The sequence below is a fragment of the Belonocnema kinseyi genome, chromosome 1 (assembly GCF_010883055.1).
Source record: "Belonocnema kinseyi isolate 2016_QV_RU_SX_M_011 chromosome 1, B_treatae_v1, whole genome shotgun sequence".
NCBI lineage: Eukaryota > Metazoa > Arthropoda > Insecta > Hymenoptera > Cynipidae > Belonocnema > Belonocnema kinseyi.
The window spans coordinates 87,469,384-87,490,730 of record NC_046657.1 but is presented as its reverse complement, the minus strand read 5'-3'; the positions used below and the strand labels follow the sequence as shown (position 1 = coordinate 87,490,730).

The window sequence follows — 21,347 nt, the reverse complement described above, 5'->3', positions numbered from 1 at the left end:
GTCGTGGTGGGATAGGGTATATAAAATGATGAAGAGAAAGGTGAAAAAGAAGTACAGGATATGGAAGGAAGGAAACGTGAAAAGGGAGGAGTACGTAAAAATGAGGAAGGAGTTTAGGGCAACGTGTAAGAAGAAAGAGCAGGAAAAAGAAAAAAAGCTGGAAGAGAAGTTGAGAAGTGTTAAGTCAGAAGGAGACGTGTGAAAGGAATTACGTGTATAGAGGAATTACGGTCATGAATACTGCGGGTGCCCACTCAGCCCAACACTTTTTACAATTTTGATCGCGGATATGGAAAGTAAGCTAGCGGCCGGAGTGGTAGGAAGAGTTAGGGTGGGAGGAGTCATGATATGGTCACTAGCATATGCAGATGACATAGTGCTGACATAGTTGAAGGTTATGGTGTTCAGAAAGGGAGGTGGGAGAGATAGGGGAGGGGAGTGGAAGTGGAAGGGAAAAGCGGTACAGAAGTTGAGTACCGTATAGATTAGTACTGTATACTGTGTGAGTTTGTGTACTTGGGTTTCCTGTTTCAAAGGAATGAAGGAGTGGATGGTCATATAAAAGAGAGGGTGAAAAGGGCAAATGTGGTGATGAGGCAGGTGTGGGGGCTGGGGGAGAGGTTTTTCGCAGATGATTTTTTAAGGAGAATGAAATTGTGCGATTCGCTAGTGATAAGTGTCTTATTTAACGGAGTGGAGGTGTGGGGTTAGAAGGTAAGTAGAAGGTAGAAGTATAGTAAGTTAGAAGGTAAAGGTAAGTAGGATATAGGAGAGGTATGTAAAGTGGACACTGGGGTTGGCAAGGAATACGCCGAACTATATTGTCAGGAGGGAGACAGGAAGAATAAATTTGGGATTATAACAGGGAATCGAGCGTGTAAATATAAGAAGAAATTTTTGGAAGAGGGGGAGGGGGAGTAAATTGAAGGGGAACAGAGGTAGTCGTGCAAAGATGAAGATGGAAAGGGAAAGGTATTTTAGAACGAATAGATTGCAGATGGATGAAGTTAGCAGGAGGCACGAGGAAGGAACGAAGGTATATGAGTTTGTTCAAAAGAATGGCATGGAGAAAGAGAAGGCAGGAGGAGAGGAGAGGATAAGAGAGTCAATGTTTAACGGGAACTATGTGTGGATTATGCCAAGGGAGAGAGCGCAATATTTGCGTGAGAAAGGAGAGCAAGGTAGTCAGAGACTTATTGCGGGAATGAGATGCGGTTGCATGGAAGGTTATAATAGTTTCTGGCTTTCTAGAGAGAAGAGAATGTGTGAATTGTGCGGGAAAGGGGATGCAAAAGTTGACCGCTGGTTGGAGGAGTGTGAATAGTTGGAATGGAGGGAGATAAGCATGGAGGTATTGTTGCATAAAAGGGGGGACAAAAGGGCAGTAGCATGGGTGAAGGTGGTGTTGGATAAGATGGAGAAAAAGAGAAGAAAGGAGGAATTGTAGATGGATGGTACTTTGTAAGAAATAGTTGTAAGAAAATTTTGTAAAAAAACTGGAAGTCTAAGCAAGTCAATTTTTTAAGGCCAGCAGGCCGAAAAATAAACGTTTATCCATCTACAAATTCAGGCAAGTTTAAAAGAAAAATTATATGATCTAGAAATATTTTGTGGATAAAGAGTAATTTTGTGTCGAAAAAACAACTTTCATTATTGTAAATTAATTAATGAGAGAATGTAAATTAATTGATTAATTACGAGTATTGTATAGGGGAAAAAAGAAATTGAAATTATATTTCAATTTAAATTCTCATTGAAGTCCAACATCTAAACTAAACTAGTATAATTTTGTAAAAATGAAAAAAATGTAATTCACGGAAAAATAAACTGAATTTAATATAGCTATAAAGATAACTTTTTATTGGTATGAACTTCGTGATAAAAAAAATTTTTACATGAAGTACGTATATTTACACGTCATTAATTTATTATTATCTTAAAAGTTATTTGAACGTGTACTAATTCATAAACAATTCTTTCGAGTGTAGGTTTGAATATAATTGAAGTATTATAATAAATATAATATATAATAATAATGTAATATAATTGCAAAAATTAATAATAATTCAACACTGTTTACATACCCATGACCTAGATGGCGTTTATAAACACTGTTTTCAATAGTTTATCGCAAAATAGGCATTTAACTACACTGTTGTCTATATTGTTAAATGTTGCTTTCACTCTCTCAAAACTTAGGGTACTTTTTCACGGAGGTCGAATGTCAATGAACTGATGAATTAATTTGACACATCGAATTCGTATTTAGGTTCTCAACCAATCAAATTTGCCATAAACCAACAAAGCAGCTAGAAACGAGTCCTCTGAAAAATATTAATTCCACGATTTATTCAAAACAGGCCTCCGTTAAGAGGTACCCTTAGGGTTTTCCATGGCATATTTGCAATCCTCGCAGAAATCTTCTTTCTCATCATTTTAACCGTTTGTTAGTTTAATATCTAGAATCCTCAAACTAATTAAGGTTTGAAGGAGGTTATGTCACGTGCTAGAAAATTCAAAAGTTCAAAACAGACAAACGCCATCTTTGTCATATAATTGACTGGTTTTCTAAAGTTTTCTACGTAAATTACTTCATTTAGGTAATGCACGTAGAAAACCTCGAGTGACGCATCACTCCGCAACCCTGATGCTCTGCTCGCAGCTCTGCGTAAGCGAACGAAAAACTGCAGCGTCCGCAAGAATCGTGACGTCGATTCCGCCATTGTACCAGTCGCTACTATACTATTAGCGTCTACGATTTCCATGGTACCTTTAATGATATGATTTACTACAATTTCATCCATTGCGGCCTCCTTCTGAAAATATTGAATAGAATGTGAATAAAAAGTGGTAAAAATATAACTTTAAAAAAACAAGACGGGCGTTTAACTTTTTTTTAATTAATATATGTATATGCACAATAATTATTTTTAACCGAAAATTCGACCCAACCTCTTCACACTTTTACACTTGTAATGAAATAATTTTTAAGATACTTAATGGTATATTAATGCGTGCATGTATGTATGTATATTTAATCTCTTTCTTTTACGGGTTTGAGGGCCTCCGCTCCCTGTACATAAAATTTACATTCCAACCTTAATTTGAGTTATCAGCTGCTTATCTTCTAATGTTTCGCCTTACTTAAAAATAAAATTAATGAATAACAAAAAAATAATACTAATATTTCTAGTAATGAGCGACCTTACAGGGCTTCCGTTTGCTCTTACCATAAAAGAAAATATTTTCCACCTGTCCATTACCATCGAAAATCATCTTAGACACTCATCCACACTCAACTGCCATCTTCCTCTCCTGTGCACCTCTCTAAAACATCTACTCAAGACTCTAATTCGTATCTACATACTCTACATAGATTTTCATCTTCATCCATCCAATAACAATAAGCTCTCACTCTTTCTCCAATTCTAAACCGTTTCACCCTTCTCCATTTGTTTTATTTTTTTCAGATATTCTGGTTCCGTCAACCCTTTGATTATCATATACCTTCTATTGTACCAAGAATCTATCATCTTTATTCATCTCCCTTTTCCTTTTTTAACTAATAGCTCTAACTCTATGTCCTGCCATTCCATAACACCTTCTCGTATCTTACAAACCATTTTTCTTCTTTCTTTCTCCTATTTTGAATTTCCCAAATTTCCTCCCGCCTCATTGTTCGGAATTTCGACCAAACATGCTTGAGTTGTTCTGCTTCTTTTTCCACTTTTTAGCTTCTTTTCAAACCTCCAGGCTCTCTTAATTTGTCTAGTAACCATTTTTTGCCTTCCTAACTGTTCTATTAACATGTATGCTAGGTAACTCCAGCTAACCCCCATTACCCACCTCAGAAATCGCTAATGTATGTTCTCTACTTTCCTATGTTCCTTCCACCCCCGATCTCCACTCCATAACACAACACCGCCCAAACCAACACATCAAACGTCCAATCGTCCTTGAACCTTCTCTTTCCTATGCCACATACTTAGCCCATTACTTTGCTCGCATATTTAATTCTATTCCTCACCTGCAGCTCGTTTCCCTCTCTTGCCTCAAACACAAAAACCTAAGTAACAGAACTCCTCCACCCTTTCCACTGTTTGCCTGTTATCTTCCAAACGTAATCTATTATGGTGTTTCTACTTCTGAAACACATCACCTTGGTCTTCTCTACGTTTACCGTCAGATCCTTTACTCCCACATACCCTTCAAAAATTCTCATCGTTAGGTTCATCCCCTTCTCGTCGTCTGCTAACAGAATACGTCGTCCGCATAAGCTAGAGAGTATATTTTGCTGTTACTCAATATCGTCTCCCTTTTCTTCTTTTTTTCTTCCCCTTTTTTTCTTTCCTATCTTCACCCTAATCCTCGTTTCAGTAAAAATTTCCTTTATCTCCTCCACCAGCCTTCCTTCTATTCCTCTCTCTTTCATTGCCTGCCATAACATTTTTCTGTTTACTGAATCAAAAGCTGCTTTAAAGTCCACGAATAACGCGACTGGTTTCCGTTTCTTTCTCCCTAGATTTCTGTTAACCAAGCAGTTCAGTACGTGTTGTCTTCGGTTCCTATCCCTTTTCTAAAACCCGTCTGATTGTGTGGAATGCTTTCTCTTTCATCTATTTGAGTCTCTAACCTTTTTCTGAACATTTCTGCATATATTTTGTAGCCCACGGCCATGAAAGTGATCCCTTTGTACTCCTCTACCTTCTTGCCCTCTCATTTCTTGACAAGTGCTGCCACCAGCCCTGTCATTCACTCTTCTGGCCACATTTCTCCATTCCAGACCTTGTTGCAGATCTTAAACAACCCTTTCCCGGCCCCATCTCCACCATACTTCAACGTTTCGTTCTCCAAGCCATCTTCTCCTGTAGCTTTGTTTCTTTTTAATCCGTTTATAGACTCACCCAATTCTATTTCTTATTCATCACATCCCTAACCCTACCTTCTTTGAGAGCTTTTTCTACTTCTTCCTTGTACTTTTCCTTTCCCCTTTGCTTTTTCCTTTCAAGCATCCTCTCATGTTCACGTTTTCTCATATTGTACTCCCCCTTCTCCATTTCCCCTATTCTTCATTTTCTTACACCCTCTTTCATTCTCTCTTTACTTACTTTATATTTCTCGTCCCACCAGCCTCTCTTTTTCCCTTCTCTTTCTGTTTTTGTACCTATCTCATCTCTTACCTTCTCAATCGACCCTTTCCATCTTTCCATTATCGAGTCGACTTCCTCCTCTTCTATAAACCTAATCTTTGCCTATTCCATTTTTTTTTAAACTCTTTCAGTTTATCTACTTCCCATGCTCCCTTTTTCTTGTTCCTTTCTCGCCCTCTTTCATTTCTCCAAATGCCTCACTTCTGGTTACCACCTTTCAGTGTAGCTATAACCGGGAAGTGCTCGGACCTAATCTCATTATACACTTTTATACAATTATCAAATTCCTCAATCTTTCTTCCGTCAGGATGTAGTCTATCACTGTCTCTCCCTCCCTACAAATGTGATCTCTCCTTCCTCATATGCTTTCATATTGTCATTACATGTGGACTATCCTGTTTCTCCTATTATGTCTAGTAACCTCCTCCCCTCCCAGCCTGTGTCCCTATCTCTGGAACTCCTTACGTAAGCTTCCTTTTCTCCATCCCAAGTTCCTTTCCCTTGTTCGCCAGTCCATGCATTCAAATCACTTCCTATCAAAACTAACTCTTCTTTATTTTCCTTCATTCACCTCTTAATTACTCTCAAACCTTCATCTTCCCCTATTTTTCTATATACACAAACCACCGCCATTTTGACTTTTTTAACTCTAATCCTTCTTACCATTGTACCATCCTTTTCGTTTCTATCCCCCTCTTTTCTCTCTTTTACTGCGAATTCCTCTCTCATGCCTGAAACCATTCCGCTCATCTCTCCTCCTTTTACGTGTTCCTTTTTGCTTCTTTCAGTTCTTCTCATCTACCCAAGTTTCACTCATCAAAATCACATCCCACTTTTCTACAGCCCCCTCCCCCAAATCCTTTATTCTTGTTCTTCAAACCTGACACATTCCAGAAAGCTATTTTCACGTTTCTCTCCTTCTTTCCCTCTTCTTTCCTATTCACTTTGTTTCCCCTTTGCCATTTGAAAACCCCTCTGATTTATCTCTAGAATCTTTTTTGTCACCCTTGGCCATCACTTTGTCAAAATTTTTTCTTTTTCTCCTTAATTCTTCTGATTCTTCATCCCAACATTATTCCTCCCCATTTATCCATAACCTGTCTCTCCCTATCTACATCATATGGCCCTTTTTCCTCCCTACCCAAGCCCTCTGCTCTATTTGTCATCTCCTTTTCCTCGCCCTCCATGTTAGGTCTTCTTCAATTTTTTCCCTTCTTCTTCTCAATAATTTTTCCCCCTCCATAATTTTCTCGCGCATGATTGATTTGTACTCTGTGTGCGTACACGGCCGGCTCGTGCGTGAGCTGTTTCCAGCATACTGCTCACGTCTTTTCTTCTGCGAACACCTTCAGCGCTGATACGAAGCAGCCCATGTACCAATGATGCCAATGTTGGCACCATGATCTAATATATACATGGCAGATATGGGTAAGTAAAATACCCTAGGTAATATGAGTAGTTTTTCACAGTAATTTACTAGGTATTTTACATGCCTAGTTTGTTACACGATGTAAATTACGCGTACATGGGACTTTAGATTTTACGTTGCCGTTTCCCTCCACAAATATAACCACTAAAACTTGCTGCTCATTGAAAACATTCCTTAAAATAAATGAAATAAATTAACAAAATCACATAGGTACATAAGTTTACCTATTATAATGAAGTTGGTTTATCAATGTATATTTTATTAGGTACAATTTTTCCCAAAATTGAATATAAAAACATACGAGCAGCTTTTCAGATATTCAATATTAAATTGATCAATATTTAAAAATAATAACATAAAACAAAAACATAGAAATAAATTTAAAATAATAATTACAAATTACGAAAGCTTTTTAGGTTTAAATGATTCACCGGTATTCCTACAAAATATATATTAATTACAAAGATTTGAATGACCAAATGTATAAATATTTCAAAATTATTTACATACCTGTTTCCCAGAAGATGCATACAAGCAACATTTTTCAATATTATGATGCAAAAAAAAACATTGCGTTCCATTTAGATGATTTTCATTATTTTTATTTACTTGTATACGTTTGATATTAATCTCATCCCATGGAACTTATGGCAGCCCGAAGTATCTTTGTGTTTGCTCTGTTTCAGTTTAGTTGACATTATAATTTTTTAATTTAAACTATTGGCATTGGAAAAATAAATCCTATGAATGCCTGTACCAGAAATTCCAAAAAATGAGGTTACGCGTAACTGCTCATCCCTGATACATGGTCTAGCCACCTTCAAGTAAAAAAAGCGAACTAATCATAACCCACCGCTTAATTTCTCCATCTTGGATAATCAAGGCGGCAAATATGAGAGATTTTAACATCTGAAATTTAAGATTTAAATATTTATTTATAATTATCGATGCTCTTATTGACTATGTTTTCGAAATCGTATTTTTAAGTTAGATTTTTACGTATATTAAAAATAAATACTTTTATGGTCAAGCTATTTCTTATAAAAATTCACTAAAATATCCCGGGGTGTCTCACCATTTAAGAAACAAAATAAATATAAAATTATTTTAAAGATTTTAAGACGATTTTCAGAGACCATAGAATTCTAACCTCAAAAATAAAACTCAGTTTGCTCCGAACTGAATGGCTTTTTTTCAAACTGTTTCCCTCTACATTGAGTCAGGCACAATTTTTATTCAATCAGTAACTTCCTGTTGCCTTTCCGCTATTTAGATACGATATGAAATCACATTGTATCATATTAAAAATCTCTCTTATTCTTAGCAGAGTATTCAAAGTTACAATAAATGTAATTAAATAATAAGCTACTTTTTTGCATATTTTAGATTCCTGAATATCCCTAAGCTATAAAATATTTGATATGCAACCGTTGACATAATGTGAACAATAGAAATATTGTTACAATTCATAAATTCTTAATTTTTTGAAATTCTCCTAGATTCTGTCATATTCTCGGTTATATAACCCGAACTTAGATTCTCGGGAATTTATGAACTCTACTCTCAGTAGGCCCCTCGAGGGACACTGATGGTAACTTATCTCGGACAAGAAATATTGAAATTGAAAGTAAATTGTCAATTAAATTTTTTTACAAATATTACTCTGCAAACAATGGTTATTTTAATAAATACCAGATATAAAAATCTAAAGTTCTAAGCCAGATTACGTTTCGCATTGGCAAACAAAAAGTAGACGAACAGAATTTCACTGGTGCATTCATACAAAATATCATGTTCCATAAAATAGATTTAAAAATAAACTGCAAACCCTTATCATTGATGCAGCTACTCGAAATATTTACGAACGTTATATGGTAAAAAAATTTAAACACAAATAATATTAATATTATTCAAATCATTTTTGGATTTTTTTTCCTGACTTTAAAAAATATTTTAAATGATTCCTATTTTTTCGTAAGATTTTTGTAAAATTGTGAACAAAATTGTCTCAAATTCTTCGAGATTTAAAAAAAATTTAATCAATCTTTAAAAATATTTTGAAATATTTGTAGGACTGAAGAATCCCGAATAATAATATTACCGATACTGTAAACTTCCTGAAATTATACAATGCCGAAATCTGAAAATCCTGACATTAAAAATTCCAGAATAATACAATTCTGGACAGTTTACAATATTATCGAATTTTAATATTTTCGATAAATAAAATTCCAGACCAAATGCCGTCCAATTATAAAACATACAAACTAGAACAGACATACCCAACCTGGAAAAATTCCCGCCAGCCACACATGTTTTGCGCTTGCCACTATTTTGGCTGGAGAGCGAGAGTGGGGGTAGACTCAGACCCAAGCAGCACCGCAGATACGAAATATCTGTCAGGGTGCTTGGGCGACTAACTTTTCAATATAAATTTGTAATGGTGACTAGAATATTAAGTATTTTATTTCAGAATAGTTACATTTATTTTCAAATAATGTAATTCAAAGGAGAATTGCGCCAAGTATTTATTCATTTTAAATTATTCAATATTTTAATATTACAGTTGTAGTTGACTGATACTTTTGAAAGTTTAACAATATACCATTACAAATTTATATTGAAAAGTTAGTTGCCCCAAACACCCTAACAGATATTTAGTATCTGCGGTGCTTCTTGGGTCTGAGTCTACCCCCACTCTCGCTCTCCAGCCGAAATAGTGGTAAGCGCAAAGCGTGTGTGGCTGGCGGGAATTTCTCCAGGTTGGGCATGTCTGAACTAGAAGATTCCCGAATTGTAGCAATTGAGAAAATAAATTTTTAATTAATATTATCAATTGATTAAAAATATAATAATTCAATATTTTTATCATAGAAACTTGGCCTAATGTTAATTTCTTTTTAATTATTGTTTTAATTTTAAATAACAATAATTGTACAAAAATGTTATACAAAAATAAATCTAAGAACACGTGTACTTCAAACAAAGCAAAGTTAGCAGGATTGAATTCAGCATTGATTTAGCGCAATTTTTTTTAATTAATTATTTTAACGCTTTTCTAATTAAAATGAAAATGCAATGCACATTTTCAAAATAAAAATTTTATCCAAAAATATATTTTTTCAATTATTGTTAATTTAAATATAAACAATAATTTTTTTTAACTTTTTATTTAAAAAAATATTTTTTAACAAGCTATTTTTCAATTGTTCAAACTATGGAGTTGCCTAGTCCAGGTATCCGGATATATTTCGACGATGTCATCATTTTGGGAATTTTAACAGTGATGGGAATTTTACTTTTCGGTAGAAGCGACCGAAAAATCCTGAAAAATAAAATTCCCGACACTGTAAAATTCATGAATTGCAAAATTCGCGAATAATAAAATTCCGGAAATTATAAAAATGCCGAAATATAAAATTTTCGAACTAGAAAATTCCTGAATTTAAAAAATTGAAGAAATTGTTGTTCATTGCATATTATTTATTTATTTAAAATACAATACTCGAATACTTTTATCAAATAAATTTTATTAATTTTTGAAGTTTACAAAAAATATTATTTGAATTTAAAAAAACAATGAATAAGAAAATATGTATATTTTTGGATGAAAAATGTTGCTTGATAATATGCATAGTATTTTTTTGTAAATAAGGAAAAGGTTTTGAAAAGTCGAATTTTTAATTGAAAAAAATATATATAAATAAATTTCTATATAAACCGGTGCTGAATTGAATTCTGCAAAATTTTTTTGAAAAATGTTATTACATAGGTTCGAAGAAAATGTATGGTGAAACTTTTTTTATTTCAAATCAAACGTGTTTTTTATTTATTTTTTAATACAATTTTTATACAATTATTGTTCTTTTAAGCTCAAACAATAATTTAATAAAATTATTTGATAAAAATATTTAATTATTGTATTTTAAAAAATTCAATAATATTTCTTTAAAATGCATAGGTTCATGTTTAAATTCGGGGATTTTTTACTTTGGACATTTTCTGCCGAGAATTCTCCAATTGGGCTGTCGAAGATTAAATTTTTTATGATTTTTCATTCATCGCTGTCGGTATTTCTTCATGGTCCCATATTTTTAATACATTCTCTTAAAATTACGTCATTTTTCAAAGTAGAAAGTCAACATTTAATTTCGAAATCACGAAAAGTATCAATTTTGTTTTAAATTATTTCAAATCTTTTGAAAGCTACCATTTTAGTTCTCCGCCAAATTCAAAGTCGCTAACTTGATATCGAATTATATAAATACATTTGCATGATATAGATTATTTATTTGAAATTATACTAAAGCATTGTTATCAAAACATAAATTATAATTAAAATTACAAGTCACATAATATAAGAAGTATTTAAATTACACTATATGATTTTTAACCTGCACATTTGCCAAAAAACAGTTCTTGCAAAAATTATGATGGCAAACGAAATTTCATTCAGTTTACAAATAGGCGTGCTCTAAAATTATAATCATATGATTTATTTTATATTTTACGTCTTTTTTATTTGCGTGGGTTAACGTGAGACGCTCTGTAGAAAAACGTCGCGTCTAAAATTTATTATCCACTCTGAGAGTCCTTCTCTTCGTTCTAGTGGAAAAGGTCAAGTTTAAATCCATCCTCGCTTCTATGTTTACAAAAGGGAGCACTGCAGCCGAAAATTTTTCTTATATTCTAAACTTAATTTTAATTAAACTATACGACATGCTTATCGCACCGTTTCCCGGAACTGTCCAGGAACCAAAATGCGGTCGCATATTCCTGTCTGATATAGTACCCATGATGTAATAAAGAAAGGTGTGCTCCCTTGGAAGACGAATTTTCGCCCGGTTCTGCGCACTTTCAAAACGCCGCCATATTGAGGAATCCATTATCAGATAAATTTGCACGAAATTAAATTTCAAAGCGAAGAAAATAAAGTAATATTTTTCTATTCGCTCAAAACTTGCAGAAGAATGTATGAATCGTTTTGTTAATCTTAAATACGAAGTATATTATGAAATTCTTGAACTATAGAATGTATACAAATGGAATAATGAAAAATATGTGAACTGCAATCGTACAAAAACCATGCCGGCGATGTGAATGAAATAGTTTTTAATAGAACGGAATTTCGTGAATGAAAATAAGACTAAATATATTTTTTAAATATTCATTTCAACAAACTAAATATATAACAAAACAAGTTATCAATATATTTTATAAACTTATAAATATTTAAGGAATATGCTTTCTATTGGCTGCGGTGCATGCAGCAATGCGAATAACTGGGTTAGATTCTTTTCTTAATCTATTCAATTCCCTTACTCTGATGTATGTCCTAGTTCGTACTAAACGCATCAAAGCGCCCATAGCATGGACATAGGAAGCATAGGAGCATGGCTAGGCGTAAATAATTTTAAAATATATTCCTTTTTAATTTAATAGACTCTATATTAAAATGGAAGTTTTAATATTGTCAGAAATAAATATTTACTTTAACTTAAAGTACCCAGATGACAGTTTTGACTTCTCATATGTTCAATTGTAATTTTTACATCATGTATAATTGTCTACTGTGTTATGAATTACAGTTAGAAGAAAGTTGTGAAAAATACAATAGAGCGGAATTAAACTTCGGGTTTCAATAAAGATCTTTGAAAAGGAGTATACAATTTTGGCAAAAATAAGTCTAACAAAAAAGTGCCAGATCATGTATTTTTTGATTCGATTCATAATTTTATTCAAATATGAAACTCCTTTCAAATTTCTTTTTAATTATGCAAGAAATAAACATTTTTAATATCTTTTTCAAATAAAAAAGTCGGGCTTTTTGCATGATTGTCGTTCTTTTTCTCAAAAAATCTTTTTTTGTTAATGAGTTAATTAATTTATAATGCATAAGCCTTTAAAATTTTATAAACAAGAATACGAAAATTATGGCAATTTTTATGTTAAGTTTAAGTATTGAATGCTAATAAAAAAAATAAAGCAAACTGCCGGCTATTCTATTGAGATAGCCTCTCTGCTTGTTATTTATGATCGTATTCTTATCTCAATTTCGGAAAGGAAATTTTAAAGCCTTCAGACCATTTAAACGAGCTTCCTGGACCTTTAAAAATATCTACCTGATTTTTTGAATGGTTACAGTTTTAGATCTCTAAATTTTCATATTCAATACTGAATTAAAACATTTACAATCATTGAAACATTCAATTTAGTTTTCGTTTATTTTTGGTTAAAAAATTACGATTTTAGTTGCATATTTAGTTCTTTGGATTGAAAATAAATTATATTGTTAGAAATTAATGTTTTTATTTGAAAATTCAGCTATTTCATTTTTGTTTGAAAATTTATCTTTTGACTTCTTCAAGGTAAGTGGGTAAAAATTTATGCATTCTGTTGAAAATTCATTTTTGTTGTTGAAAATATTAAATATTTAAACTGGAAATTCAATTATTCCATTTATTCCATTCTTGTTTGTTTTTCAATTGAACTATTTGTCGTTTAAAATTCGCCTTTTTTTAAAGAAAATGAATGTTTTTTATGTAAAATTACAAAACTTAAACAATTACTTTTTTTAAACAGTGTTTTAACCGTAATAAGGTGTTAATTCTATTTTCGTAATTTTGGACTCACAACTACGCAGCCATTCATACCGAGTGTTCTTACAACAGAAATAGACCATAAAAGGAGGAAAATTTCCAAAATTGATTAGGTTCAACCAGATAGACGGACTATAGGCAAAGGTATATATGGTTCTCACTTAATTCCAGAAGAATGCTTTCTAGGTTTCTCCCGCAAGTAATTGAGGGGTTCAAACTTAAAAGGCCTTATTGGTCATATATCTTTCAAACTTAAGACTATGTTGTAGAACCGTTTGCAGTTTAATATTTAGGAATTTGCAATCGTGTATGTTACATTAAAATATTTAGTACTTATATTACTGTTTTCTTCTATTTTATTTGAATAACTGTACACTTTAAGGTAGTATTTTGTGTGTATATATTAGTTATATTTTCTAAAATATGTGATTCTAATTTCAAGGTAAAAAAGCCATCAATAATTTAAATCGTACAATTAAAAATAATGTTGTAAAAAGCTCTGAATAAAAAGTTTGTAACAATTTGGAAATGTTCAAGCATTTTTATTAAATTAATATTTTGCCTGACAAACAACGCCACTGATAATAAACAATGAAGTCCTTGAAAGTATTTTAGTGTTTTAGTGAAAAATTTAAGGTATTATAATTGACAATATACTATTTTTGTGTTTCTAAAGAAATCTCAAAATTCTTTATAAAATGGACAAATTGGCTTTATCCCCTGCTTGATTTTATACAGAATTTTGAGTTTTGATAGCATTCAACATTTTGAAAAAAAAATTCTTAGCTCTGTCATAATTAAAATAAATAAAACTTATCAGTCATAAAAAAATAGGTGAACATAAAACTTTTTCCGGTAATGTATTAAAATTATAAGTCATAATTTATGATTTATAGCATATAAATAGCTATGTAACAATCTAATATTTAAAATTTTTATTTTAAAAATAAATAATTAGTTTTCATTATATAACTATTCGCTAATAATTGTGAATCATTAGAATAATTATATAATAAACACTTAATATTTGAGTGATAAATAAATATGCAGTACATCATAAAATTTATGGTAACTCCTGTAGTTGTAACGACGGTGGTAACTCATTTTTAAAATTCTCTAACTTAAGCAATTACCGAGGCGGAACATCTGAAAAATGCCGAAAACTGCGAAGTAACTCCGAGGAGTTGACCCACAAGCCAAGAGGGCGCTTTTAGTAGTCGGATTCTGACGGAGTCTCTTATTCCATTACATGAGCCATGTAGAATAGACATAAGGAAACCAAACTAGTTGAACTGAAAATGAACACTTTTCTGTTGCTAGAAGTACGCACACACATGTGCAAAATCACACTTGCATACAGTTCAAAACTTCCCTAACGTGGCGTGCCAACCGCAATTTAAAAAAATATGGCTGCCAATATGAACGCGAGTTAAATGTAGATAAATAACGATTCAACAATTAATAGTTTTTGAATAAAGGCAAGGGTGTTAAAATTAAAAATCGCTGCATAAAAGCGAAAGTTTCCAACAAGTGTAGTTTCAAGTGTAGTGTATAAGACTTTCAGAATGGTGTAAGTTGTATGTTTATTGTTTTTGTTACGAACGCGTCGAATACCTGTGGCACGCATAGTGTTGGTAAAAGTAATTTGATATTTTCATAAACGTACTACCTACCTATTCCATGGCGAATAATTTGTTATTCCACAAACATTTCACAAAATAATGCTTGATTATTAATTATTTATTTATTCAAGCGACATAAAAGTGACCGTTTTTGGTGAAGTCCATGCATTACAGATTGGTCTCCTTATATCTATTCTCTATGACATGAGCAATCTCCCAACTCATCTCTGGTAACGCCTGTTGACTGCTACACTTGAAACTACCCTACTGAAAATTACTATATAGGTTCCTATATAGGATCCTATATAGGAATCTACATAGCCCTACCGCAAAGAATCTTTGAGTATATATTAAAAATTCTTTAGGTCAAAGAAGCTCAGAGAAATTCTCCGCAGGCACTCAGGTAGATATTTTTAAAGGTCCAGGTAGCTCGTTTAAATGGTCTGAAGACTTTAAAATATCCTTTCCGAAATTGAAATAAGAATATGATCATAAATAACAAGCAGAGAGGCTGAAATTAATATATGAGTGCGATCATAAATAACAAGCAGAGAGGCTATATCAATAGAGTAGCCGACACTCAAGGGTCCTTTGTTAAGCTTTCGGATTAAAATTTAGAAGTAGTTTTTTTTTAAATTTAATAGTTAACAGCCTAAAACATAATAATTCGGAATCTACGGGTTTCGATGACTTCAGATGTCTAACTTTTTTTTAAATGCTTAAAATTGGAATTAATACAACGTTTCTCATAAATGGAATGAGATACGCCAAAAAAGACAACATTTTTGGATTCAACTAGGAAATTGTATATTAGTATATAAGTTATAATTATAAATAAGTATAATGAGAAAATTCATCAATTAAAAAAAAGTGTTAATAATTTGAAGAGAAATTTAAAAAGGGAGAGCGGATTAGCCACGACCAACTACTGTAAATAACTCTGCCCGTCCGGTATGTGACGAATACAAAAGGAACATTATATTACCGTCGCACCACTCTTAAAAGCACCACTAAAAGGATCTTGAAAAGGATCTAAATCTCTCAAACTATCTCCGAGACTATTTTATTTCAAATCGACTCTGTTTATAGGCTCTAATAAAGTACCTAATAGTGCCTAACTGATGGTACCTAACTAATGATACCTTATGGTACCTAATGGTACGTATGTCTCTAGAGGCTCCTGGAGGACCAGAAAAACTTCTGCGCAACCGTAAGTGGTATAAAATAGTACTGCGCATCTGGATATGGTCCAATGCAGAAACATATACAGGATCCTTTACAGGAACCTATATAGGATCCTTTATAGGATCCTATGTCATTTCCTATAGGTGGCACCTATAGGTAAACACATAGGTTCCTATGTAGGATCCTATATAGGATCCGATGTAGGTTCCTATATAGGAACCTAAATAGGAATTTTCAGTAGGGTGCCCTATGCATCGCCCCCACTTTTCTGTTCTTTTAGCATCTGGAGGGGTATCGTAGTTCAAACAAATCAAATAGATGGTGCTCCGATCAGGTAAGCCTGTTTTTTGCATCTTTTGCATTATTTTGCTTTGGAAAAAGCAGTAAATTTCCTATTAAAATTGATTTCTTTGAGAAAAATTTATAAAATTCAAAGTTTAAATTATAAGAACTTCTAGCCGAGTACATTATTTATTGTGTTGAGAGTTTTTTCTAATTTCTAGTGCAAAATCATGGGATTAAAATGTGTAGCTCCGCGTTGAACGTCAGGCTATAACAGCAATTCGGAGAAGTTTCATTTTTTTCTTGTGCCAAAAAATCCCAAAGAAATTAAACGGTAGCAACAGGCTATTCGCAGAGATGACATTAATTTACGATATAGAAATCAAGTTTGTGAACAACACTTTCGGAAAGTGACATAATTTGGAAGGCAGAAGTTTAAGGCCCAGACGGAAGTGTAATGTCCATGGTATGTTAATTTTGTTTATTATTTTTTTATATTTATTTTGTTCAACTACATGGTTTTTAACATTCTAAATCAATTATTGATAAAAAAAAGATTCCGTAGGAAAGATCACACATATTTGTAATAATAACTCGTATGTAGTTAAAAACTTGTTTTAAAAATATTTTAGAGGTATACAAAAAATAAACGTTTAGACTGATGAAAGAAAATCATCTCGAACAAAACTCGTTTAAATTAAAAAGTGACAAATCTAGTCATTTTTCTTTGAGTTGGGAGTGTTACAAAATTTTAATTTCGTTTTACCGAATCCATTTCAAATCATTCAGGTCAGATTTGAAAACAGTTTTCTAAAAACTTATGCGTATTTGATTTTCTGCTCAGTTTGTCAAAAAAGAAAACACAAATTTTTTCTTTGGAGTTTTATAACTGCTGGCCTAATTGAGATATGTATTATTTTCTTTTTGATCCTAAAAGCGTTCATCATCTTCTTTCAAAATCGATGAGAAATTTGAAAAAGGGGTTAAATTTCTATCCATTTTTTCAAAAAACCCACTGTCAAATTTTTGCTAATTATTTTTATTTAATCTTTTACTCTGATAATGAAAATATCTTGTAAGTTTGATCCTTGACGGACCGAAGGAACCAAATGGAGCCTCAACAAAGTACCCGTAAAGGCCCTATCGGGCCCCTATTCGGTTCCTTTTTAAAAAACTAAAAAAAAAACAGCAAAATCAACAGTCAACAGGCGTTATAGGTCTTATATTTTTTTATAACTTTCTACCGTTGCAAGAAAAACTATTGCGATTATTTTGTGAACTCCTGTAGGGAATTTCAACGTAGACTCCGAATTTCAACAATTTAAAAGTTTATTTTGCTGTTTTTTTTTAGGTTTTTTAAGAAGGAACCGAATGAGGAATCAATGGGGTATTTACGGGTACTTTGTAGAGACTCCATTCGGTTCCTTCGGTCTACCAGGGAGAGTAATTTCCAAATTCAGTCTCAATTCTTTATACAAATATAATTATATTAACGTTTGAATAATGTACTTTGCAGACATATATTTTGATGTTATATTATTTTGTAGGAACATTTTCTTTGACTTTAAAAGCACATGTTACATATTTGTAAATCAACGATTAGCATTAAGATGTCTATTTTCCATAAAACTGATCAACAAATACGATGAACTTTGAAATTCACATTCATTCACACTTTCACGTACAGATGGCGTCGCAAAGTGAGCGGTGATAGGGACCCTAAGTGATGGCTGCCTTCATGCCTCTGTATAGAGGCAGCCTGCATACAGAAAACCCATGCTTTCTGCATTCAGGCTGCCTGCTTGCAGAGGCATGAAAGCACCTATAGGGGAGTACTACTCCTTACTATTCCTTAGTGATAATATCTTTGCTAGAGGATCTCTACAGTTATCTATACAGGAGTATCACATATATGGCCTATACCACACAATAAGTAGCGCATAGCAAAAAAAAAGAGTGCAGACATATATACCAGATTATACACATACCTATTACTAGAGATGGGAAGTGACAATTTAATATCAAGTAATACCACAAATTTCCCGATAGTTACCAATAATCGCGGTAAACACCGGTCATTATTAAATTTATCACAGAAAAAAGGCTTTTAGTGTCAGGTATTTTATTTACATAATAAAGTAGATTCTCTGTTCAGTTATTTTGTAACTTTCTACGCCTAAAACATTTACAACATGTAATAATAAGAAAAAATTCATTAAGTTCAAAGAGCAGCAGACAACAAAACTCTTGAAACTCTAAAATCTTGGGCGGGTAATTCAAATTACTATTAGGGAAATTTATGTCAATTACTGAATGAATAAGGGTACCTTTTCACGGAAGCCTGTTTTTAATTTATCTTTGAATTAATTTGACACATCGAGTTCGTATCTAGGTTCTCAGCCAATCAAATTTGCCATAAACCAACAAAGTAGCTAGAATTGAATCTTATGAAAAATATTATTTCCACGATTAATTAAAAACAGGCCTCCGTGAAAAGGTACACTAAGGCTAAAATTAATTTTTTTTATGTATAAATAAGTAATATGAACCTAAATTCTTACCTGGTCGACAATTTTTCAATCCTCATTGATAAGCATTGCATCTGATAACTTTTAAAGTTAAAGAATTAGTATGGCGAAAAAATTATAAATAAAACTTTTTGTTCTTGCATGTATATTTAATTAACAGGTAAATATGTATATAATTAAATTATGCTTGTTAAGAAAATCTTAGAAAAAGAATGTGTTTAGCAAGATAAGAATTGTAAATGCGCATTATTTGAATAATTTTCGTCTGAGTTTTGTATAAAATGTGTTGTATAAAAGATATTTTTTAAATATTATTTATATGCGGTTAGAATCAAAATAGTTAAATAGTGTGCAAAATGTAAAAACAGCTTTGTTCAAATTGTTTATTACAATATGTTTCCAAAAAGTTGTTTTTTAAATTAATTATGGGTGACAAATTTGCAATTTTTTCAGAAGTACAACTTTTATTTTGTTATTTCGTAGCTGGGCTCTCTTGTCCAAAATATTAATTTAAAAAATTTTTAGCGTTGTTCAGTATGAATAAGACAAAAACTACGTATTCTACAAAAAAGTTATTTATAACAAATTTGTAGATCCTTTTTTGGGTGCACTTTGTTTACTTATTCATCTTTTTTCGTATCTTGCATAGTTTACCGCTAAATGAAATTTTTTATTTTTTATTATTTATTGTGCAATACAAATTTCAATTTCTCGATTATCGACAATCACCTCTCTCTTTCTGACATATAAGATAGAAAGAGAATGTTGCAGTCGATCCTTTTCAAAAAATCGTACATTTCCGTCTAATTTCATCAGCATCATAATCGCATCTCTGGTATGGTAAGGTATTGCCGCGGTCAGGCTGCGTAGCGCTCACCACTACATGTGGCCTAGTGTTTTTCTTAAATGGTACCTGTCTTTTTCTAAGGATGGCGATTGGTCATTGGTCAGTTTAGAATTGGGTCGCGGTAATATTCTCCATCATTTCAGCAGGAAAATCACCGTCATTACCGGTAACGTTTCTTTCGCTTCCTTCGCTACCGCTCACATTGCGACGTCATCTGTATGTTAAAATGTAAACGAATGTGAATTTCAAAATTTCGAAATAAGTAACATGTGCTTTCAAAGACAAAGGAAATGTTCCTATAAAAATAATATAGGATTAAAATAGACTGAATTTGAATGGAATTTGAAAAGACTGAATTCGGAAATTACTCTTCTATTTAACGAGAAAATTTGTGTATTCGTTTATTGTCTTCCATATCCTTACGCCTCCTTTATTGTTAGTACTTTAATAAAAAAATTTAATAAAACGGGTTTTTCGCAAACAATAGTATTAAATTGTATTTATATTATATACCTATTTAGAATGTTTTCCTGAAACCACCCTCTTATCTTACCCTTATCTATTATTACAGAAAATAACGTATTTGCCAATATCTTTCCAAAATATTTGAAAACATATAATGTGTCACTTCTTATTAATAATAAGCATAATAATAATACTTGTATTCTTCATGATAGTGTAAAACTGCAAAATTCCTAGAACGTTTCAACAGATTAGGTTAGATACCCTTCGAAACATTTTGTTCAAGGAATTTTTTTCATAGACTTTTTTATGTAACAAATACATACGTAATTGCTGTCTACTCAATCTGCAAAGTGTGAACAATTAAAAGGAACAATATGTTTGCAAAAAATAATGTGCGCATACATTTTTAAGCAAAACCAAATCCCAACGTAGAGGTTAAGGAACACTTTTAAACGTGAAAGTTTTCCCACAAGTTATTTAATGTGACGAATATTGAAGAATATTATGTCAAATAAACGAAAAAACAATAAGAAATTCAAATTTACTCTTGAAATTAAAAAAAAATATCGTTACCATTTGTTACCGGAGAATTTCCTTTACTTTACCGGAAATTTATAACCGTTACCGGTAATTTCAGGTAGCGACCAAACACTAGGTCAGTTGAGCTTTTTCTAAGGACGCAGTCCAATGGAGGTAGATTAGTAGAATAGTGGAACAGTTTTGACCAATGAGATGACTGCTAGAGCTTGTGCAGGCACCCCATTGGTAAGAACTGTTCCACTATTCTACTAATCTACCTCCATGGGACTGCGCCTTAATGAAAGCAGATTGAAGATGAGTAGAACCAATCACCATCCTTAGAAAAGGACAGGTGCACTTTCTAGATTCTCTTTCTTTTCCCTGGTCCACTTCCGACAGCCGTAGCCAGCGGTCCAGTACTGTACTATATGTCGATGGGCGAGACTATAGTTAGTTGGACCTCATCTCTGGTTGGACCCTGTATTCCTTCGTGGGGAAGTTACAAAATTTTCCAAGATATTGAGGTCCGATTTTCCAAAAAGATGTATGCATTACTAGTATTATTATTAGTATTGTATTAACCGCGATCATTGTGTGATGAATGCAACGCCAGAGATGAGGTGGGAGATTGCTTATGCCGTGTATTTGATTGCGACCGACTTACCGCAGCGCGCCCTGTTTGCCTTTGCCTTCCGGGAACTAAGATTAAAGGTCCAAAAGC

At 32.6% G+C, this 21,347-nt stretch overlaps 1 long non-coding RNA gene across 1 annotated transcript; it reads right to left on the bottom strand.

The window, feature by feature from the left end:
* Positions 1-1,990: 1,990 nt before the first annotated feature.
* LOC117171097 lies at positions 1,991-11,309 on the bottom strand. The gene is made up of 3 exons (XR_004466845.1): positions 11,091-11,309; positions 7,090-7,488; positions 1,991-2,816 (listed from the first exon to the last, which is right to left on the bottom strand). It is a non-coding gene; the product is annotated as an uncharacterized LOC117171097 (long non-coding RNA).
* Positions 11,310-21,347: the final 10,038 nt, after the last annotated feature.